Here is a 23,262-nt window from a genome sequence, read left to right on the forward strand (position 1 = left end):
ATTATCTTGGTCTGTTGCAAAAAGGTTTGGATATTGCAAAAAGCTCCTTTTCACAATTTACCCTGGGTATATAAAAGAACTGTTTGACTGCTAAGGAGTTCAGGGGTCAAAAAGGTTATTCAGTCCCCTTTTATATACATATAATTAACAGATTGTGACAAACCAAGTCAGATTATGCATCTGGAAAATCTAATTTATGGTCCTTTCAGAAAATATATAATTGTAATATTATGTTGTCTCTATCCACCATATTCTTCTGACTTTTTTGTTGAGGTGGCTTTGGGTTGACTGGTAGGGGTTTTTAATTAAATTTTCTTAATTTATTTTTAATAAAGGTGTTGTGGACCCCTCTATCCAATGAGTTCTAAATGCAGGAGAAAATGGCCTTTTATGCTGTTCCTGACAAAGTGCTTTTGGTTGCAAGATCATCAACTTTACGTCACATTTAACAAATTACAGCTTGAGAATTCTTTCTGCCGGGGAAAGCGCCAGGCTTGTTTTGATATTTGTTAGAATTGATAGAGAAATCAATTGGTAACTTTCAGTCAATCTTATTCCAAGCCAGGGTGAGCAGTACCAACAGCGCTGGAACTTTGTGTCTGACTTGTAGAATTGAGGAACATCGGGTGGAAGTGGAAGCTCCTCCACTTTTTGTGAGGCTGAAGCTGGGCCACAGCAAGGTCATTTCATGTATGTGCAAACAAAATGTTCCCATTGCACCTGACTATTTCTGCTTTGATGCTGAATTAGAAGAGAAAAATGATGGTTCCACTGTATCCCAATACACCTAATAATCCTCTGGTCAACCTGTATTTTTTCAAAATAAAGCAGAGGGCGGGTTTTTGTTGTCTTCTCCCATAGTGCATACGATGTGGAACCATGAAATGCACAAATCAATTTCCTGGTTGCTGTAAGACATCATGGCAGTACCACAGAGTGTTTTACTGACACAGCCTTTGTCTGGCATTACTTTTGCTCTTAAAACCAGCAGATATTTAGGGCTGGCTGGCTTTTCACTGGCAGGCTGGTGTGAGGGTGTGAAATTACTGCAGGAGATCTCACTGGCGATTCACAGGGATACATTTTCTGCTCTATCAGATGCTGGACTTGTGCCACGGTTTGGTGGCACTTGATACCATGGGAGTTTTTTCCTCAATAGAAGCTACAGCTGGGTCTGAACATTCTGGTAATGAAATGTCCCAATTTGTTAGGAAAGAGTTGGCCTTGGGGGCTGGGAGTCCAGAATGGGCTCCCCAAATCTCCTCCTGCTGCTGGTGCTCCCCACAGCTCCGTGGTGTTGGGTACCACTCCTGGTACCACTTCTGTGCCTGAGGACAGCTTTGAGGATTGCACTTTGCTCTCTTGGACCACAAACTGCTGCGTTTTTGGCAGATTAAGTATTCCTCACTTTCATTCTCAGTGTCGCTGCTTGGCACCAAGAGCGGTTCAAAGATAAACTCTGTAAGTGCATGAGGGCTCACGGCATGGAAGATGTTATATGTGCTGTCAAAACATCCTAGTTGTGTCCTTTCACACACACATCTGGCTTTAGAAATTCCCTAAAGGAGGCTGAAGTACAAATAGCTGTTCTGTTCTAATGTAATGCAGCCAAAATGCGAGTTGCTGGACTGGCACCCATTATCACTTCCTTTCTGAAATTTCCTTGAAAATCTTCTCCTGTTTTGTTAGCGTGAAAATTAAGCTCCAGGTTGAGAAAATTAAGTGAGGCTAAATCCTGAGAAGAACTGTCTGAGGAGGATAAGTCACCATTAGATTATTCAAACTTGAGGTAAGCATAGTGCCAGAGTTTAGTGATGACATGATCTCTGCTCCTTTACATTCCTGTGGTAAAGTAGATGAACTCCTCTATGCACATATTCCCCCCTTGATCAGGAAAATGAGGAAAGAGTTAAAGGAATCTCTATATGTCACCTTAGGTGAGAAGAGGTACAGTGAATCTAGGGACAAACATAACACAAATGGTCCTAATCTCTAAAATATAATAAGAAGTGTTAAAAATGTAGTCATTAGTTGATGTTGTTACTGTTAACATCACACTTTAAGTATTTTTAAAACCTCTATGCAAGAGGTTGAGTTCCTAGGAATGTTGTAGTAACAGAAAAGACGTGCTGAGACCCCTGTCATGTACTCTACAAAAATACAGGAACAGCTTCTAAAGTTGGCAGAAACATACAAAATTCTACTTCACTGTCTGCATGGGGAGAGATTTTCAAAATGAAGGAATGTGCTCTGTCATTCATTGCTTATCACAAGAGATAAACAGCCAGACACTTCTGCTGTTTCACCGTGATTGACAAAATCACTTGTCGGGGCTAAACATCTGAAGATGGGAGCTGGGAAAGCAGTAATTTGTTTGTGCTGCTCTGGTGTTATTAATTCCAGCTGCAGGAGCTGACCCACTGAGGGTGTTCTGATGTGAGGAATCACATGATTGAGGCTCCTTCTGTGTGAGATTTACACCCTGAGCTCTGCACCGTCAGCCGTGGTACTGAACAGGTGTGGCTGCGTGTGGAATTCAGTATTTCTGTGAAAAGAGTCTGGAGGATGTAAGGTTTTTGTGCAGCACAGAATTACCAGTGAAATGCATTTGCAGACAGCTAGTAAGGATGCACATCTAATGCTTTTCAAATGGCACTCCAATCATCTGCTTTAAATGATTAATAAGCACAAGCTGAAAATAGCACCGCATTTACCTAATGTTTGCGTGATTATTTTTGTAAACATTTCATTCAGGCTTTCTCTGCCATCTTTCTAAGCATTGTCAAAACAAAAATTGCTGCTATTCTTGATTAGTTTTTCTCAGTTGGTTTGATCTTCCCCATGACCCAGGGAAATGTAGCAGGGGAAAGCACCCTTGTTCACTCTCACTTGACAGCAAGCATGTGGTTTAAGATCAAATGAGAAAACCAATCTAGATATTTGCAGAATACTTACAGGTTTCTGGTTTTCTTCCAAAGCTGGTAACTGAACTTGGTGAGACCTACTAGTCTGGATTTTGTTAACAAGCTTGTCTGAAAGCTCTACAATTATACTGTAACATCTTCTCCTGGCTTTCAGTAAGTAAGAAATAGTTTTAAAAGATGTGGAGGGATTTGTACTTTCACACTGGCTGTCCTACTTTTTCCTTTAGTCCTTGCTGAGATAAGGTTAAAACTGGAATTTAAATGCTGTTAAGGAAGAAGCCAAGATAGTAATCAGAATATAATTAACAATGTATCATCTGTCAAACAACCGGGCCAGGGCAGCGCTGCTATTCACCAGTAAAAAGTGGTGGAATATTTCCAGTTTTCCAAGTAAAATGCTGGGGTTGTTCGCTGTGGCAGTCTACAGGTGTTGTGTGATGTGTGTGCATCCTTTACACCACACAAAGCCCCACCCCGCCGACCAAATACACCTTCCTGCTCTTCAAAATCCCCTCTGTTCAACTTTGGAGTCATCTGGTAACTGGTTTTAATTCTCAGGGTGAAAAGATAATGTGGCACAAGAGAACTGTTATGAAATCTAACTTAAACCTGTGTGTAAAACCAGAACGTGTTGGTTAAATAGCCGGCATTAACTCCTTTGGCAGCATTTCAAAGATGCCATCCTCTTTGCGAGCAAAAGTAGTATCTTCAAATCTAAGTCACGGGGTGGGGTTTTATTACTGATTTTCTAAATCTGGATTGCTCAGTCTGTGGAACGCATATCGCCTCTACATCATAATTCCATTTTTTGTACTTCCCCAGGTGCTGTGTCCCAGGGCGGGACCCTCCAGCTCTCAGAATCCGCCTCAGGCTTTCCCCTGGGGATTTTTGCAGAATTCTGGCAGAAAACTGGCGAGTGTTAAGGGGAAAAACAAATAAATAAATAAATAAAGAATAAATCCAAAGGAAGGTGGTGGTGTTAAACGCTCGGTGCGGAACAGACGCGGCTGAGACGCTCCGGAGCCGCCCTCACCTGCGCGGAGCCTCGGCAGGGTCCCGGCCCCGCCGAGCATCCCCCGAGCTCCGCGCACCTGCGGGAGCCCTGCGGAGCCCTGCGGAGCCCTGCGGAGCGGAGCAGCCTCTCCCCGCTGAGGGGAGCCCCAGCCCCGCCGGGGGAGGCTCGGCTCGGCTCCGGCACCTCGCGGGGTGGGGAGAGGCGCTGCCCGCCCCCCCCAGGGCTTCCCCGCTAAGTCTGACGGAGCCGCCGCCTCCCGGCGCAGCGCAGCGGCCCCGGCGCAGGAGGAGGCGCCGTGCGCGGCCCGAGTCCCCGGGCGCTGCCGCCGGTGAGGGGACAGCGGCGGCTCCGCGCTCCCGGCGGCTCCGCTCCGCTCCCGGCTCAGGTAGGAGCGGCAGCCGCGACCCCCGGGGCTGCCCCGAGCCGCGGTGACCTTGAGGGGGGCGGCGGGAGCGGGAGCGCTGCCGGGGCCGAGCCCATCCCGGGGCCGAGCCCATCCCGGGGCCGCGGGCAGTGGGATGCGGCCGGAGGATGCGCCCGGCGGGGGATGGAGGCGGCTCCGCGGGGCGGGCGGGATCGGCGGCAGCGGCTGCGCTGCTGCGGGGAGCCTCTGGTCCCGGTGCGGCTCATGCCGGAGGGCTCTCCCCGCCAGGAGCGGCTCGGTGCCGGGGTGGCCGGGGGCTGGGAGGCGGCGGTGGCCGGGTCTGGCAGCCCCGCAGTGCCCGCCCCGGCACCGCGCCCGGCGGGAGCCCCGGCGGTACCGGGGACGCGCTCGGGGCTCCGGGTTCCAGGAGGTGACGCTCGCCCTCGGGATATTAACTGGAGAGAGTCGTAAGGAGGTTGTTTCCCGCAGCCCTGCGCTCTCGGCGGGGCTGATGGAAGGAGAAGCGCTCCCGGCAGCGCCGTCCCCGGGCTCCTGCGGTGCCGCTGAGCTCCGCTGCGGCCGGGCTGGGGCTTTTCTCCCCCCTTCTTTTCCACGGGGGGATTTAAATCTTTTACAAGCAGCAGTTTCCAAAGCCTCGCAGTACCCCAGCAGCAGCGTTTCGAGCGCCTCAGAGCCCGAGGAAAATGCGGCGGGAGGTAACTTTGCCCGGGTCACGCAGTGCAGGTGCCCCTGGATGCCGGCTGAGGTGGCCGCTGTAGTCCCGCTCGCCACCACCTTGGCATGGATGTCGTCAAGATGTGCTTTCCTACCGTCACTGAACATAATGGGTTCTTCTCCTAAAATCTTGATTTGAAGACTGTACTAGAAACGTGAAAGGAGGGGCACTGTCTTCCGTTCTGTATCTTTGAAAGGCATCCTGTATTGTAGGTGGAGAAAACCTCTCGTTTGCTGAATTAAACTGTCCAAAAGTTTGCTTCTTTCTGTGTATTTCTTGCTGATTCTTTTTTGCTTGTGGTTTTTTTTTTTTCCATCTTACTGTGCAGTTTTATCATGTTACACCAACCTGACTCTGTGCTAATACTTTCTTTACTTTCTTTTTAATTAAAGCGTATTTTGTAGTAAAGTGCTATTTGAGAAGCATGGGTACCAAGATAAGGGGCTGGGAAGATAGGCAAGCTGAAAACAGTGGTGTAGAGTAGGACTTAACTGCTCCCAAAATAAGCTGAAATGTAGGTTTTTAAACAGTGTGAAAGTTGATAGTGCTGTAACCCAACTCCCAAACAGTAAAAGGGAATCTTTTAAGGAATACTGTGTGTGGCTGGTAGATACTGCGAGCCCTGAGTTACGTAAGCAGTTCTTTGAGTGGGTCTGCACGCACACTGTCATGCTCTCAGCAGCACTTTGTTTCTGATCCTGTCCCCTCACCTACACGTGACTGATTTTCATGTGCTGACTCAAACAGGGTTCAGCATTTTCATGACTTTTCTGTGGAGAAGTGGCTTGTCTGTGGTGTCTTGCTAAGAAACCAGCTCAGTATTCTCTGCAGTGACTTCATCATCTGATGTTAAGCTCCATTTTCAAAGTGAACGTTGCTGCAAGCTCTTCCTAAAGCAAAAGAATATGGGTTAAATGTTCAGTTTAGTGTCAATATTAGTCACTTTAACACTTAATGGAATGAATGCAGAGTATTCTATTACCTTGAATTCCTATTTGATACCATTACCAGCACTGTCCTTTGCTCCCATGCTGTAAATCCGGAACCACAACCTCTTGATTATCCAGTCCATTGAATGTGATATTGATCCATATGTCTGGCATGTCTCTCTACCCCAGCCATATCTTTTAACCATTCAATTGTCTATTTCCTAATTATGCTAAGTACATTTTTATTTGTTTTGACAAGCTCCATGGGGAGATAACAGGGGTATTTATATGGTGTCCTGTGATGCTGTCACCTCGATGGATTTGGTTTAGAGGAGTGCAGGGAGGAGACTGAATGGAGCACTCTCACAGCCAGTGAGTTTGGTTTGGTTTGGTTTGGTTTCCCCTAAAAGGTGTTTGGTGTTATTGGAGAAGCCTCAGGGTTCCACTCCTGGCCTTTGGCACTGTTTCAGAGGGCTGTGAGTCTCCACTGTGTCATGTATCAGGCACCATGGGGCACCTCTGAGAGTGTTTGCTGTCTTTTCGGAGCTGGCTGAGTCAAACCTGGTGCGTTTATCTGGCTCCTTATCCTTGGTTAGCCAAGAATAAAACACCTCAGGTCATTTACCACAGAAACTTCAGTGATGTGACTGGAAAGTTGGACTGTTTATCTGAGTGTTGATAATCCTCTAAGTGCTTGGGGTTTACCTGCATCAACAACAGCTGCATATTCTGGTTATTACTGTAGGCAGGTTCAAGCATAGCAAGTGAGGTTAGAAAGAAAATTCTGATACTCAAAACACCCTAAAACTTGCATTGTAGATTAAGAATAGGTTCAGGACTGCTGTTGAGAAAAAGTCATCTGGATTAACCATGAGGAAAAAACAGAGTAATTGTACAAGTGAAAAATGATTGTTTTAGTGGCAGTCTGATGGGAGATTATAGCAGAGGAGCTAATTGGGAACAGAGCGAATGTTTACATTTAAACAAAATTGTGTGACTGCTGAAATCTTTTAAAGCAAACATCTGAACAAAGTTCAAACTGCTGGTGAAGCTTATCCTTGGAACGTGTGTGTCAGACATAAGAATTCTGTTTCCAAACAGCTTTACATTTAATGTACACTGTGCAGTAAATGGTTGGAATTTGCAAAGTTCAGAGTGGAACTTAAGTTGTCCTTTGAAAGAAAAAGCTTGAAAAAATTAAGATAAATAGAAATCCAGGTTATTTTATGCATAGAAGTGGCAAATGCAAGAGGATAAATAGTTTTAATTATCTGAAAAGAAAAAAATATAAAATATTTGAGAAAGGAAAAGAGAGAATGAACAAGAAATATTTGCTTGTAATAGGATGACAGAGATGACAGCAATGAGTGTCACAGTGGCTGAGATCCAGGCTGGCCTCAGTATATTCATGCTACAGAATTGTCAGTTAAATCTTATTTATTTATTTTATATTCTATAATTTATTTATTTACTTTATAAGGCTTATTTATTGCCAAAGCCTATTTGAAAAAAGTTTCATCTCGTAAATGGAGTTATTTAGTAGTGAAATATTTCAGGCTTCCATTTTATGGGTGTGACCAATTTTTTCACATCTATGTGACCTAAGACAGCATTTCCTCAGGGATGTGTGACTGCCCTATTGCTCATGACCCCAAATCCATCAGCATGGGCTTGTATCTAAGGGTGATTTTGTAAAAGGCCATGTTTTCACCTATTTTGAAAGTTATGCTCACAGTTCTTGAATATTTTGTAACGTCTAAATAAAGTAACTGGTGTGCTGCAGGGACTCCCTCCACGCACTGGAATGTAAACCAAAAAAAGATTTAAATATTTCTAGGAGGCAGAGGTTGCTACATTTTTAATTAGTGCAATAGGAAGGGTGTTTTGGAGAGTTCATTGGACACCTTTAATTGTGCAGAAGAGGCATTTCTGAGAGCCTGTTCAGGTCAGTTCCCTCAGAGCCTCAAGAGCAATTCTCTTGTGGATGTTTATTCACAGAATTCACAGAATTAATAGAATTCACAGAATCACTGGGTTGGATTCACTCCAAGACCATCGAGTCCAACCCAGCCCTAACACCTCACCTAAACCATGGCAGCGAGTGCCACAGTCTTTTCTGAACACATCCAGGGATGGTGACTCCACCACCACCACCCTGGGCAGACCATTCCAGTGCTTTATCACTCTTTCTATAAAAAACTTTTTCCTAATATCCAGCCTATATTCCCCTTTGTGCAGCTTGAGGCTGTGTCCTCTCGTGCTCTCGTTATCTGCTTCCAGCCTTTCTCTCCTGTGATCCAAAGGCTTGCACTGCTGCTGGTGAACACCCTCTCCATCCCTCCCATTCCTATTCACATCCCAGGAACTGCTCAGCTTCCGAGCTTGCCACCTTTGGGGTGCCAAAGGCTGGGGAATGCTGTGGTGCAAGAGCTGAACTCCATGTGAGAGCAGCAGCAGCAGCAGGGCTGTGTGTTGGGCTGTCCAGTGGCCATAACTCAGGAACCTCTGAATTCAGGTGAGTTTATTCCCTGGGTGGAGGAATGCCTTTAAATGAAGTGGGGCTTTTCAGAACCAGACCTGCCTCATTTCACTGGTGCTCCCAGGTACTTCTGCCTGCTGTAGCAGTGGGATTATGTATGTGTGCAAACACAGAAACTGTCACAAGGGCTTGCACATCCATCAAGGATTGATACTAATTGTTGAAGGGACGGGATTTGGAGCTGCAAGACTGAATGGCATTTCCCTCTCACACTCCACAGAAGAGTGACCTTGGATGCACATTTCAAGCTCTGAAAACCTTTTGTGCTTTGTGAAGCCAGAATAATGCAGCTGTCTCTGTTCAGCGTTTCTATTTCTAAGATTGATAAATCATTAATTCCACGGTGTTTGGGGAATTGTCTTTAGCCTGATTTATTTATTAACAAGGCTAAAATAACTTATATTGAACTTATGAATATTATGCCTACTCTAAAATCATCCATCAGGGATGAAGACTGCTCAAAGATATTGCAGCTGCTCTCCACTCCAGATGCATTTCTTCATGAAATGCCTTAGGATTCATGAGTTTTCTGGTGAACAGGATTTCTTCTGATGGTTTATCAGTGAGCCTAATGCCCAGCACATTCCCTTTTTTTTTTTTTTTTATCTCATTATGAGCAGGAGATTCCAAGCCTCTGGATAGCTTTCCAGTGCAGAAAAAAGTCACCTTGAAAGTATTTGCTGATCCTGTATATTCTGTCCTGCTTATTGAATAGCCATTCTTCATTAGGGGAAGTTATTCCCACTGATGGGAAATCTTCCATCCTGGAAGGTGTGATTGCATTCAGCACAGCAGACAAAATAGGGCCATATTTTAGATGATCCAGCTTTCCATTTTTTGTGACTCAGGTAATTTCTTGGTATTTTAAACCTTTTTGTACTGTTGTTACATTTAAAGAGGTTAATACTGTCTAAGAGGATTGAAATAATAGGAATTTTGTTTTTAGGGAATGTTCTCTGTAACCCATACTGAAAACTTCCAATAGTTTGGTGGGCTCCTGGAAGGTGTTCCAATAGACATTTCAGAATATTTTTAAGCAGAAGTATGAATGAGGAGACTTATGATAACCAAGCAGAAAACTATTCTTTGCTGTCATCAGATTTCTTTGCAACTGCTGAAACTGAAAGTAATTACTCCAGAAGAATTAAGATTTACATTCTTTGCTGTCTGAGGAAATGGATATGTGCATTTTTAAATGCTGGCCTACAGTTACAGGAAGAGCAAAATGGAAGTTTTGAGAAGAAATTTCCTTATTTAGAACTAACTGGTGGCATTATTAGGTGTATTTACAACTGCTTTGCTGCATTGAACTTCTGCTCTTAGGTTCAAATGCAGTGTTAATGCTTCACTTTAGTCTACAAAATCTGCATGTTCACCAGCATTTTTCTAACTTGTGAAGTATTTTACAAACTTTAAATCAGTTTATGTGAAGTAAAAATAGAAGGCTGGCATGAGTTTTGGCCTATAAACAGTAGAAAGTAATTACATGGAGAAAATGTCAAAATTTTACCTGGAAGAAATCTATTCCACATCACTGGGTTTTTCTTAATTACGGAAAGTGTCCAAAAAGCCCTGACAAAAACTAGGCCCATTTTTTAGTTAAGCTTGAAAATGCCACAAGAATCAATCTGGAAAATGTAAGAATGATTCTTCCTGAAAGGTTAAATACTCTGAAAAAATAATGTGCTCTATCCAGTAGCCCTGGTGGTTCTGTGTCAAGTGCTAAAGCATTGGAGAGCAGTAGGAACAGGAAAATGCCATTACAGCCTGTGAAGGTTGGTGTTAATGGGTGTGTTCCCTCCAAAGATACACTATTACACTGCTTTTTTGTGTGACCCAGCTGTGCTCCCCTCATATTTCCCCTTGGCACTGCTGACATTTATTGCTCCACAGCTAAACAGGATGACAAGACAGAGTTGCATTTACTGTGAATTTTCTTGTGATTTTTTTTTCCCCCCCTCCACTCATGTTCTGTGAGTTTCTAGACAGTGGAGAAAAATGGAGAGGTTACTGAGTGGCAATCCTGCTAGACATCCTGGCATGAAATATGCCTTTTTAAAAATACCATTTTACTGTTTTCTACTTATGGTCAACGGTGGCTTTTAGATCCCTTCCAACAGAACTCATCTCTATTTAGTGTTTTTCTTGATGTCTAGATTTTCACTCGCTCTTACACTTCACTTTTCAACAAGTTCTTCAGTGCTTTAAGTTTTAATTTGAATTTTGACCTTAAGTTTACTTGTGGGCTGGAGGTGATATGGACCCAACCTGTTTACTTCACAAACATTTTTCTATCCTGGAATTTTCTGATGTGTACAGCGAGTTGTGAGATGCATTCCATTGACAGTGAGTTTTAGCAATCACTTTTAATTTGGGTGCTTGTTTGGGTTTTGATTTTTAAAAAGAAGCCCCACCCATTAAACTGCAATTTCATATCAAAGCCCTTCCACCCCATGAAAAGATCACTCTGGCCAGTGCAGAAAGCCTTACTGTAGCCAGTCTAAACTGCCTGATACTGGGGTTTCCTTCTGGAGTAGCCCAGTTACCACATCAAAAAGGAAATTTCATTGCTTTGACGTTCTGATTATTTTCAGGCACTTCACCCTTGAGGTACTTGTGCGGTGATTTATGGTGATTTAACTTGTTTCAGGTCCTCTGTGGTATCAAATGGAGGTGGCTGGGTTTGCAGTTTCCTCAGTTTAGCCTTGCTCCTCCTTTTGAAGCTGCACACTGCTTTTGCCTCTCCACTGTCCTTTGGGAACTCTACCCTCCCTTTGTGCATGATTGAATATAATAGCTAATGTTTGGGGATGGCTTTAGGTAATTCCTTAAGTACTCTGCAGTGAACTTCATCATTCTCCAGCAGACTGAGTATGTCTGGCTTCTTTTGATACTTTTTAGCCTATTCTTTCTTTTCTTCAGGCCTCTAGTCCTGTCTTCTTCGTGAAAATCACTTTAGAAACATTTTTGCTTTTCATTATCCTTCAGATGGAGACATAAAAGAATATGAAGGAAGTACTGAATGCTTCAGCTTTCTCTTTGCCATCTGTTATTTTCTCTCCTTTCCCATTAAATACTAGAACCTCTGCTTATCCTTTTCTCCCACTTGCTTCTGTTGTATTTATAGATCCTTTTCCTATTGCCTTTTTATGTCCCTCATTAGTTGTTGATCCTTTTTGTGTGTTGGCTCATCTGGATCAGAACTGAGCCGTTTGTGCCATTCTAATTCTTTTTCTTTGTTAAATGTTCTTGTTTCACCTTTTGTACAATCTTCTGATAGTCAAAGCCTTTGAAGATTCTGGGTGTAACAGTCTCTTCCAGTGTTTCCTATATTCCCCCTGCACTGAGATAATCTCTTGCACTATTTTATACACTCTTCATTGGTAATTGTCAGCTTTCCTGAATTCCTTGATCCTCTCTTTAAGAGATGTTACAAATTGTGTGACTGAGTTTGCCGAAGTTGCTGCCCTGAATTCCACTTCTTCTTTGTGCTTCCTTCACATCTTCCTTTCAATGTGTTACTGGTGAGTTCTCTTGACTTGGGATAATGCTTACTTGAAAAGTATTGCTGCCCTTAAGATCCAATGCTTTCCCATTAATCAGAATAAAATATAGCTGCAGCTTTACCAGTGCTTCCATGCTCATACCTTTATTGATATCCCGTGTTTCCTCCTCAAGGAAAGACTAAAAAAAATGCAGGTATGTGAGGGCTGTGGCATGGGATGGGAGAACAAATTGTGTGTTATTATCTGCCTTGTTAGGGGACATTTTTTGCCCTCACACACATTGCTTGTCCTTGTGGGCTGGTGCTCCAGATTTCTATCCCAGCTGTTACAGTGTGCAGGTAACCTGCCTGTTCCAAGGGTTAATTAATCACTATTTGTAAAACTGCTGGGAATTGTGGATAGAAAATGCTGCTGGAAGTGCAAAACTCTGTTTTTTCTGTGCAAGATATTTGTAATGTTATTCAATAAGAGCATTAAAGCCATTTACTTATATAGATGTGAAGTGTGGTATGTTCTACGTATACACAACCAACCAAGTCTGTTCTCTACATGCAAATACCAGGATTTTGTTGTTCTTCTTGAGGACACCTTTCTGAGAACCTTTGTATTTCATGTAGAAGAACCTGTCTAGAACTGGATGCCCTGCAGTTAAGATTTCATCCGGCCCTAGGGAGAGAATCTGTAGACTTAGCACCAAGGGTTGTGTTCTTGTCAAATAACATTTATGGCCTGATTGTCAAATAATATTTATGGCCTGATTGTCAAATAAGTTATAGATAATGCAGTAAGAAGGTTTAATGTATTAAGGGCAGGATTTTTAAAAGGGGGAGGAATGGAAGCCAAATGGAATTTTAAGTCCTGTTGGCTTGTCAGTGGGATTTGTGCATCCCTAAGTTGGATGATTTTGAAAACAACACTGTAAATTGGTGACTAATAGAGATCTTTCCATGATAATGGCTTACAAGTTACCATTAATAATTCAGCTGAAGGTTATTGCAGTCCGACTCAGTACCTCCTGAAAATGGTGAAAAGCTTCTCTCTGTGATTTTAGTGGCTTTGGGTTATTGGGCACTGATGAAATAATGTGCTTTTGAGGGATGATTTTGCCCCTTTTCAATGCATCTTGGCAGTCTGAAGTGAAAGTCATGAATTACAGGAGAAATGGCTGCTGGAGCCTTCTTTGAAGCTGTTCAGGTGTGAGTGTTTGCAGGGATGTATAAGATCCTGTCCCCCTGAGCGCAGGAGGAATCAGGCAAAGCGAGTTCCTCTGTGGAAGATTTCCACAGGCAGAGCTCGGCAGTGGATTTCCTTGGGAAGTGGGAAGGGCTGTTCCTGCTGTGCAGCACGGGCTCTGCATCACATGGCCCTGCATCCCCCTGCCCTCCCTGCATCCCTGCCCTCCCTGCATTCCCTCCTCTCCCTGCATCCCCCTGCCCTCCCTGCATCCCTGCCCTCCCTGCATTCCCTCCTCTCCCTGCATCCCCCTGCCCTCCCTGCATCCCCCTGCCCTCCCTGCATCCCCCTGCCCTCCCTCCATCCCTGCCCTCCCTCCATCCCTGCCCTCCCTGCATCCCCCTGCCCTCCCTGCATCCCCCTGCCCTCCCTCCATCCCTGCCCTCCCTGCATCCCTGCCCTCCCTGCATTCCCTCCTCTCCCTGCATCCCCCTGCCCTCCCTGCATCCCTGCCCTCCCTGCATTCCCTCCTCTCCCTGCATCCCCCTGCCCTCCCTGCATCCCCCTGCCCTCCCTCCATCCCTGCCCTCCCTCCATCCCTGCCCTCCCTGCATCCCTGCCCTCCCTGCATCCCCCTGCCCTCCCTCCATCCCTGCCCTCCCTCCATCCCCCTGCCCTCCCTCCATCCCTGCCCTCCCTGCATCCCCCTGCCCTCCCTGCATCCCCCTGCCCTCCCTCCATCCCTGCCCTCCCTGCATCCCTGCCCTCCCTGCATCCCTGCCCTCCCTGCATCCCTGCCCTCCCTGCATCCCTGCCCTCCCTCCATCCCTGCCCTCCCTGCAGCCCCCTGCCCTCCCTGCATCCCCCTGCCCTCCCTGCATCCCCTCCTCTCCCTGCATCCCCCTGCCCTCCCTGCATCCCCCTGCCCTCCCTGCATCCTCCATCCCATCCCTACACCCCCCATCCCATCCCTGCATCCCCCTCCCTGGCACTGCTGCTGCCGCAGCCGCCGCTGGCTCGCACGGCTCCGTCCCCATCGTTCCCCGGCTGCCTCTGCTCTCTGCCTCCCTTCTGGACCGATATCAGCATCACTGCTCGCCCTGCACACCATTCCCATTCCTAAGCACCCTACATTTGCTCCGGATTTACGCCGTTCCCAGCTGCCTCAATTGAGGGATGACAGCTAAACCTGCCGGTTTTCTCCTGCCGGATTTTCCAGCATCCCAGAGGCACAGCGCTGTCTTTGGGTAATCTGTGTACAAATACAGAAAAACAGAAAACCCATGTGCATTTTTATGGGGGCATAAAATCTGTAAAACAACAGCAGTATTTAAAAAAAAAACCAGATGGAATATCGTGAGGTTTCTGGGGAGATGTGGATCTTTTGTTACGATACCAATATCTGTGAAAAGACATTAATTAATCAAAACAAGGATTGGTGAAAACATGTTAATTAACACTGAAAGATGAGCTGATAGGTCCAGATGCCTCTGCAGTAGGGAGATATATTTTTCAAAGTGAAAACACAGAGGTGCTGGTGTTGAACTGGAAGTCATTTGGAAGTATTTTTATCTCCTCAAAACACCACTCAGAGCCTGTTAGCAGTCTGCCTCTGCAGCAGCAAGGGGTGCTCAGCACTGATGGCTTTTCAAGTGCAATAAAATCGTGCCTCAGACATGACTCTGCCTGAATTTCTCCGTGGAACAGAGGATTGTGCAGCAAAGGACCCTTGGGGAAGTTGGAACGAACACTTCTGGGTGCACACATTAGTGTTTGGTTCCTCTGTGAGTGCTTCAGTGCTGGGGGTGGGATGGGATTTTTTCATCCTGTTATTACATACAACTTTTGACTTCATGACTTTCCTGCCATTCAGCCTAACTTTTTTTTTTTTTTTTCATATTTCTGCGTAAATATGACGAAAAAATTATCTAATTATTGTGTAAAATTACGGAGCTTGTAACATCCATTCTGATTTTAAACCTGTTACTTCTGGAAGAAGATTGCAGCCCTAAAAGGTTTGCTGTGTGAGGGGAGGGCATACAGAAGGAAAAGCCATAGGATGACTTCAAGTGTTGAACAATAAAACCGGAACAAAAAGCCTGCTATAAATAGTAGCCTGGTCCCAGTTCAGTGAAGTACTTAAGCATATGCCTAAATCCCTCCTTGTTGAGCAAAGCACTTACATGTGCACTTGGATTCTGCTGGAATGAGGCATTAAACATCAGGCCTGAGTGCTGGGTGGAATTAGGGGCTGTGTGGACAGGGACAGACCCCAGGGAAGGGAGGTTTCCTCCACAGCCCCCCGGTGTGCTGGGGGCCTTTGTGGGGCAGTGATTTATAGGAATTTCTGGCCCCTTTCACTGACCAATTAACCTGGAGAACTGCTGGGCATGGAAGTATTGCAGAGCAATTGTGTCCTGATATTCCAACAATTGTGTTCTTGTGTTTGTCAGTGGCTCAGGCTTAATGATAACTGCTGCTTTGGTGATAGTAGGACCTGTACTATCCACCCAAGTGAATTTCCATTTGCTTTGTAAAACTAAAGCAGTGAGGATTTTCCTCCTGACATCAGTGAAGCATCTGCACTCAGGAGTTCAGAGCATGGGCTTCTCCATCCAGATATCCCAGGTCTTTGAGTACATCTAAAAACCATTTGGCTCTCAGTTGTAGTTATTTACATAAGATCTCTTACAAAGGCCTAATTTCTCAGAAAATACCATCTCTTTTTGTATAATGAAATCTAGTTTGCCATTTCAGTTTTTCAAAGTATTGCCCACTATACAAGTATTCTACAGGGATCCCAACTATTGACAGCTATTTTTAGTCATCTTTGGAAAGACTCCACATAAATTCCATAGTGGTTGTTGTGTCTGGCTGGATCCATCAGAAAGTGAGAATTAAAAACTGTATCTCAATCAGGTGAAAATAATGAAAATACAATATATCCTGTTTTTTTACAGCATGGACATATACAGTGAAATAGAATTTTTTTTTTCATTTGTAGGAATATGAAGGTTGTAAAACTTACATTTCCACTGAGATGGAAGCTTCAATGTGTCAATCCCTCATCAGGGATTCTGAGGTACAGATTGGCTTTTGAGAAACCTGCCCTGAGTCCCTGCTCTGACTGACAGCGCAGCTTTCACATCTCAGATCACTCAAACTTAATCAGCCCAAGAGTCCCCAAATGCATTTCAGAATATTGGTTACCAGTCACCTTCACAGCTGGGATAATTCTTAAAAGTTTTATTTCCAATGGAAATCTGGTTGAATTAATGAGTGGTTGGACTTTTGATAAAGCAAAGGTTTGAGCAAAAAATATTCTGATGTTTTGATGAAACAGAGTAACCATGCTGATTTGGTGGATATATATACACACAAACACACACACACACACACACATGTGTCAAGTGTATTTAGAAGACCACTTTCAAAAATCTTCTTTGGAGAATTGTGACTGTTTTTTTAAGAAGAAGTCTGTAAAGCCCAAGTCATACCTGGTGCTAATTGTCAGTCACAGTGCTGGGGCTGTTTACCTCACTCTTTCTCTGTTGAGCAAATCTGTGTACCTGTTTCGTGGGGGTGCTTTAAATCTCTACCAGGAAAAGCACACTGTAAGAATGGTTAATTCAAATGTTATACATTTGAGCTGATTAAAGAAATTCTAATCTGGATCCTTATGTAGGAAGTTATAAAAGGCTTTCATAATTTAAACCAGATCAAGTCTATAAAGTCATAATAAGCTCATGTAAATCTCCCCAGGGTAATAGTTGAAATTTTTCAATTGTATAATTAAAAACACCCCTCTGTAAATATTTGAGTGAAAGTCCCTTTGCATTCTGTTTGATTAGAGCAGACAGAGCTTTGAGCAAGGGCCATTTTGGGCTGGTTCAGCTGTTACAAACCCTGGCCAGGGTCAGGATGGGCTCTGACTCCATGGGCTGCACTTTGAGCTACACAAAATGGGCTTCATCTTTGTGAGCTTCATACTGTGTGAGGAGCACTTTCTGTACCAAGGATCAAAATGTCTGTTAGAACCAAGATCAAAATACCAAAATCAGGCTGTGGAATGACACATAACTTCTGTTCAAATTAATGGAGTTTCACTATGGGATGTAATTAAGCAGGTTGGTGGACAAGAAACTAATGAGCTGGTCTTCGTGAAATCTGCAGAGAGAGTAACTTCCAATGGGATATTGCCAGGGAAATGACGGATTAGAATGGAAATAAACTGATGAAGTAGTTGATGGTCTGATGTTGAAATGTGCATGCACTGAAGCAAAGGAGTTCTGCAAAGGATAACTCTCTGTCAGGCTTCCTCTGCGCTGAAAAGAACTGCAGCATTTTTAATTAAATGTTCCAGAGCTGTTTGGTTAAAGCTGCATGGAAAATAAATTCTTTCATTATTTGGTTAATGGTGGAACCAGAGGCCTTCAAGTCTTGCCTCCAGGAGAAGGGAAAATATTTTAAGCTATATAAAAATACCATTATTAATTTTCAATACAAAAAATAATTTGTAATTTTTATCCAGAAAATTTATCCAAGAAATGGAATCACTTTCTGTTCCTTTTAGGGAAAAAAACCCCCAATTTTTCAAAGACAGAATTTTGTATTTTAGGGGGTATTGCAAACAAAGTTGAACAAAATGCTCAGGCTTGTTTAGTTAAAAAAAAAAAAAAATTAATAAAGGGAAGAACATTGGAGAAACATGACCAGTCATTAATTCCTTTGAGGTGCCTTCTATGCATTTTTTTCTGCAGAAAGTTTTCAGCAGACTTTTACCTAAGCAGGGCTTCATCAGCTGGATACATTCTCCTCTCTCCCTTCCTCGGGCTCCTTGGGAAATGGAAATCAAATTGCATTGTGCAGCAGATTAGTGGTGAGTTGAGTAATCAACTTGCAGGGCAGTGATGACCTGGAAGCTTGGCTGAGTCCTCCCCCTCCCCCAAATCCAGGGGCTTTTCCTTCCATCCTTCCCTTCTATCCCAAACCTACAAGGGAGCCTGGAAATGCACACACAGGGCTGTGCACAGGAACAGGAGGAGAGAGGGTTCTGAGGGAGGAAAAATGTATCTGTCAACTCAGAGCAATTTATTTGCTCATTTCCAGGTTTCCTTTGGCCATGCTCTCCTTCCAGCTCCTGTGTGCCTGTGCTGGGCTCATGCTTTAGGAGGGTGGCATTGATGGCAGCTTTTTGTATTTGCTTTTCTCATCCTCACCCAGCAGCATCGTAGATGTTGAAGGGGCAGTGACAGTGCTCAAAACAGCTTTGGTCTGAGAAACTCAGCGTATTTTCAAGTTGGGGTTTTTTTTCTCTCCCTCTCTCTAATATTTTTTGTTCCCATTTTGTTATCCAAGATGCTTTTTTAGCACCATCAGGGTTGGTAGGAATTGAAGATCTTCACAGTTTAGTCCAGCTGTGGTAATCTTTGCTGGATTCACAGAAATAACACAACACTGTTGTTGCTAAATAACTATTAATGTAAATAACATCTGTTATTTATATGAATAGTTGTGTGAGATCATTATAAGGTCATGACTTATATTTAAATACATCATGCATTAAACATACACTTCCTAAGATGCTTATTAATATGCATAATAATGTCTCAGCTTTCTAAGGGCAAATAACTTTTCGTGTATGTTGAAGTAGGAATTGCAAGGAACTTCTGTGAAGCACTTCCTATAAATATTTGTGAAACCCTGTCCAGCTATAAATAGTAAGACAGGCTGCAGGCTGGAGATGTGATCTTAGAAGACACCAGATTCACTGAGGATGGTGCTGGAGTTCTGGAGCCAATGAGGCACCAAAGAGGTGCTTTTTATAGATGAGTATTTGGCCCTGATGACACACACAGATTACTAAATTGATTAATTTTCTGTTTCTGGCACAAGATTTTCTCTGCATCATCTCCATCATATGTGATGTTTTCTTGTAAGTTGTAGTTCCTGGAATCAGATAATACTGTGAAAACATATTTTTCTTCTTTTTTCTTTGACTTTCCTTTTTTAAAAAAAAAATCCTTTATAATTGTGTAAGAAAGTATTTTGAAATGCCTCAGATGTTGACTTAAAAATAAACAAATAGTCAATTTTTCCTCCTTCTTCCTCATTTTTATAAGGAATGACCAGATTAGGATTTTTTTTTTTTTTCAATTTCTCAATAATAATGTCTTTACAAGATAATTCTGGGGCTGCATTGGAAGCCGGTTCTCTGCTACAGTAGTGAGCATTAATACAGCTGCATGAAATTCCTAGTGAGTATCATTGCCTTTTTAATGTTCAGTTGAGAGTGTAAAGTAGCATTTAAACTCACTGGGGCAGGAAGTGCAGGAAGGTGGAGTATCCAGTTGCCAGCAGGTTTACAGGCACAGAATCATTTAATGAACTTGAGAAAAGTAAATGAAGAAACTGCATATTAAGTTGAATCCTTGGTGTGCTCTGTGGTGCTGTTGTACTGGAACAGATTAGAGAAATCATGTAGGAGAATTCAGCATTTTCCTGTATTTAAAAAGAAAAAAAGACAGCTCTTCTCTATAGAAATTAAATCCCAAGTTCTGTTAGATAATCTCAAACTTAGTATTAAAGCCCCATAATTAAAACTTTCTTATCAGCTATGTTACAGGGAATTTCAGGGTGATTACAGCAAGCAGAAACTGGTGTTGGAATAAATCCTCCAAACAGTAACTCTAATTGCAGACTTAAACTTTCAGAGAGTTCACCTTTTAAAAATAACATTTTCTATATACAAAATACATTATAGGGAACAATAAGGGTATACAATTGGACAGTCCCAGGTTAGGATCTCTTATAGTGCCTGTTTTCTGGGCAGCCTCGAGGGTGGCAGGGATCCCAGCTGAGCTGGTTATTCAGCACAGCCTGGATGACTTCTGTGTGTTCTTGTGCTACAAACATGACAAGGATCTCTGCAGACAGCAGAGCTCAGTGCATTGGGTGTGTTTGCACTGGCAGAAGTTTCAGCACTGATGACTCTGTGAAGTGGATGAAGGCATGAAAAATGAATTGTATTCCCAGGGCTTCTTCAAAGGAGGGTGCAGGGAAATCCTTGGCTGAGTCTGCAGATTCTCCCAGGTGTGGAAGAGCATGTTCAGTGTCTGCATCCCTCAGCATCCAGCCTCACTGGCCCTGACTTGCAGCACTGGAAAACAGAAAAAAAAATCAGTATTTAGAAAGCTGGGAATAAATAGGCCACAGGAACTGAGTATTTACCTGGGGCAACCAGGCCAGGGCAAGTGAAGGAGATGCCCTGACCAAGAGAAAGTTGGTGGTGTAAGATGGTTGGAAAATTTTCTTAGTTTTTTTTTTTTTTTAATCTCAACTCAGATAGAAGATAGCCCAAATATTCCAAGAATTGGATAAAAAGAAAAATACAGTCATGGAGGTTGAGAATCTTTTGCAAAGGTCTTTATTGAATTGTTGACATGAGTGAATTCTGAGGAGAATAAGAGGAAGAGGCAGCTGATGAGGCAAAACCTTCACTGGCCATCATGCCTAAAACTCCACAAAAAGCCCTCACAGGAGCAGAGGGGAGTGGCAGGGGTTTATCTGCAGCTATTTTTGTGCTGGGTTTTCTTTCTCCTGTTCAACTGAAGATGGGAAACTGCTTGAGAGACCTTTGGGGGGAAGATGGCACACAGAGCTGAAATGTGCCTGTTGCAGCTGCTCTCCTCTCTGCGTGTCCACACTTATTCCAGGTATGGTTTTCCCATTTCTTCAGTGTTCTGGGGACTGTAGGAAAATGCAGATAAAGGCACACTCCTAAGTGCCTTTGAATTGGGTGGGCATACTTGATATCTCCTCACTGTTTATGTGCTTTGGTGTTTCTGATAAATCAGTGCTTTTCTGCAGCAGAAGAGTTTTTCTAATCTGGTGCTTTATAAAGTCTCTCCCACGGCCATCCGTGGACCAACAGAAGGTCAATATGCAGCATAAATTAACAATCTACTGTGTTATTTCATTAGGGAAATTGAAAGTAATATGAATAAATGTTATCTTTGATAGATAATTAGTATGTAAAGTGTACAATGAACAAAATACTTACCTGCAAATAAGTGCTGACACCAAGAATGGTGATATTGTTAGGCAGAGACATTAGTGTGTGTCAGAATCACATTTTAGTTGCAATCTTTTTTTAGGAAACCTCAGCATGTTGTTCTTCTTTTGCCCACCCTCCTGATGATGTGATCTTTTGTAGTTCCCATAAAGAAGCAGAGAAGAAAACAGTTATTCATCAACAGTAGGGTAGGAACATGGCAATTAGGGCTGAATGCAATTCCAAGCTATTGAATATGTAAATGGAATTTTCCATACATCTTATTTCTAACGGTGACCTGATCTCTGAGTCTGTACAGATGGACAGCCTGTTTCTCCTTCCTTAACAGTTCTTGCAAAAAATAAACTTTCCTTTCAATTTCTGCTGTTTAGCGTGCATTAAGTACCTTTAATTTTCAGTATAGCTCCTCTTTATGTAGCTGTTTTGCAAGATGAGCTATAAACATTTATAAAACGTAATTATAGAGACGTTTAATTGCTGTATAAATAAATGGGTTTGAAGACAGACACAAGAATTCTCCATGGAGTCACTTGATGGTGTGCGTTGACTCTCAAATTCATTTTCTGGGTAAGAGTAACTGGCTCGGAAGTGCAGCCAGTCCCAGCACAGCAAAGCTTTAGGGGTTGCTGTAAATCTGTCAGTGCCTTTTAGCAAAGATTGTAACCTTAGTTTGCTTTAGTGCTGCTCCAGTCCCGTTGTTAACCCCACGTCAATGATTCAAAATGTTTCACGGCATCGTGAGCAAATTTAGAAATGCCAAGTTTTCAAGGAAATGATGTGAATGAGAAGAATAATGACTTGTATGAGCAGAGGGGATAAACCTCTGTGAAAGTGTTCAAATGACTCAAAGGCCTTGTGAATTACAGTTGCCAAGGCAGGACTCTGCTGTTTGAAGAGTTACCAAGTATTAATTGCAAACTTTTCAACCATGACAGATTTAGGAAAGCCTTAAACCTGGTGCATTTGGTCTTGCTTTAGTTGGTTTTCCTGTTCTGTTTGATCTGGTTTTCAGGGCTCTTTGATTTGGCCAAGATAAGTGTGTGTGCACACAAAATCATTTAATTACCACTCAGGGTAAATGGTGAATGTGTGCATGCACATAAACACACACATGCTGTCCTCAGTATCATCTAATTACCACCCAGAGCAAATAATCTTCCTGTTTTCTATGTCCTAGGGCACGAAAGGAATGTTTTCCTCTTTTGGTTTGTTTTAGGGGCAGTAGGCTAAGTGTTTTTCTGGAAGGAGTCATTTCATGTCTGAGCACAGAAACATAGTAGAAGTGACTGTGAAAATTAGAAATACATTACACTTTCTTGACATTTAGATATTTTGTTTTGTATGAGATTGTTTTGTGTGTCTCCCTGGCATCTTGCTAAATGTTTGGCATTTATATATACAGCACCATGATTAAAAATGTTATCTTGCCTAGATACTATAGAAATATTGTGCATATTTATTATATGCACATGGACATAGACTTTTGTATATGTGTATCTGGATTTCTGTCTTTTCTTATCTGTTTTGGGTTTTCCCATTTTTGTTTCAAAGCTATTAACAGAAAGAATAAATGTCATACAGCTCTTATGAAATGCAATGTTTGGCCCAATCAGTGGGTAAAGGGACCTTGGCCAGTTTAGCAGTAAATAGATGTTTAAAGCAGAGAACTAAAAATAAGATTAGAAAGTGATCACTAATTGGCATCCTGTAGGTTGAGTAAGAGACTACTGAGACAGAAATAATATTTATGCGGTGCATGAGTACTACTGCAATAAAAATGAATAATGACTGAGCTGCTTTCTCATCCTCGGAAGCGGCCCTTCCCCTCCTGGGCTGGAGGGCTCTTTGTGTAGCTCCTGCCCTCTGGGGACTGCCCCTGCTCTAGGTAAGTAAGAGACTGCAGGCTGTACAACCTTTTAGCCTTGCTGAAATATTAATTCTCTTCAGCATTCCAAACTATGCACAAAGGAGTCAAAGTACAAGTGCTGATTGTTGAGGAAGG

The 23,262-nt window shown here is 43.1% G+C and overlaps 1 protein-coding gene across 1 annotated transcript in view; it reads left to right on the forward strand.

The window, feature by feature from the left end:
* Positions 1–4,206: 4,206 nt before the first annotated feature.
* Positions 4,207–23,262, forward strand: part of ATP2B2 (ATPase plasma membrane Ca2+ transporting 2) — a 398,648-nt gene continuing 379,592 nt past the window's right edge. Inside the window, exon 1 of the mRNA XM_058845506.1 lies at positions 4,207–4,324. The gene's annotated coding sequence lies outside the window, so the exon portion shown is untranslated. The remainder of the gene's footprint in view (positions 4,325–23,262) is intronic.

The sequence above is a fragment of the Poecile atricapillus genome, chromosome 9 (genome assembly GCF_030490865.1).
Source record: "Poecile atricapillus isolate bPoeAtr1 chromosome 9, bPoeAtr1.hap1, whole genome shotgun sequence".
Taxonomy (NCBI): domain Eukaryota; kingdom Metazoa; phylum Chordata; class Aves; order Passeriformes; family Paridae; genus Poecile; species Poecile atricapillus.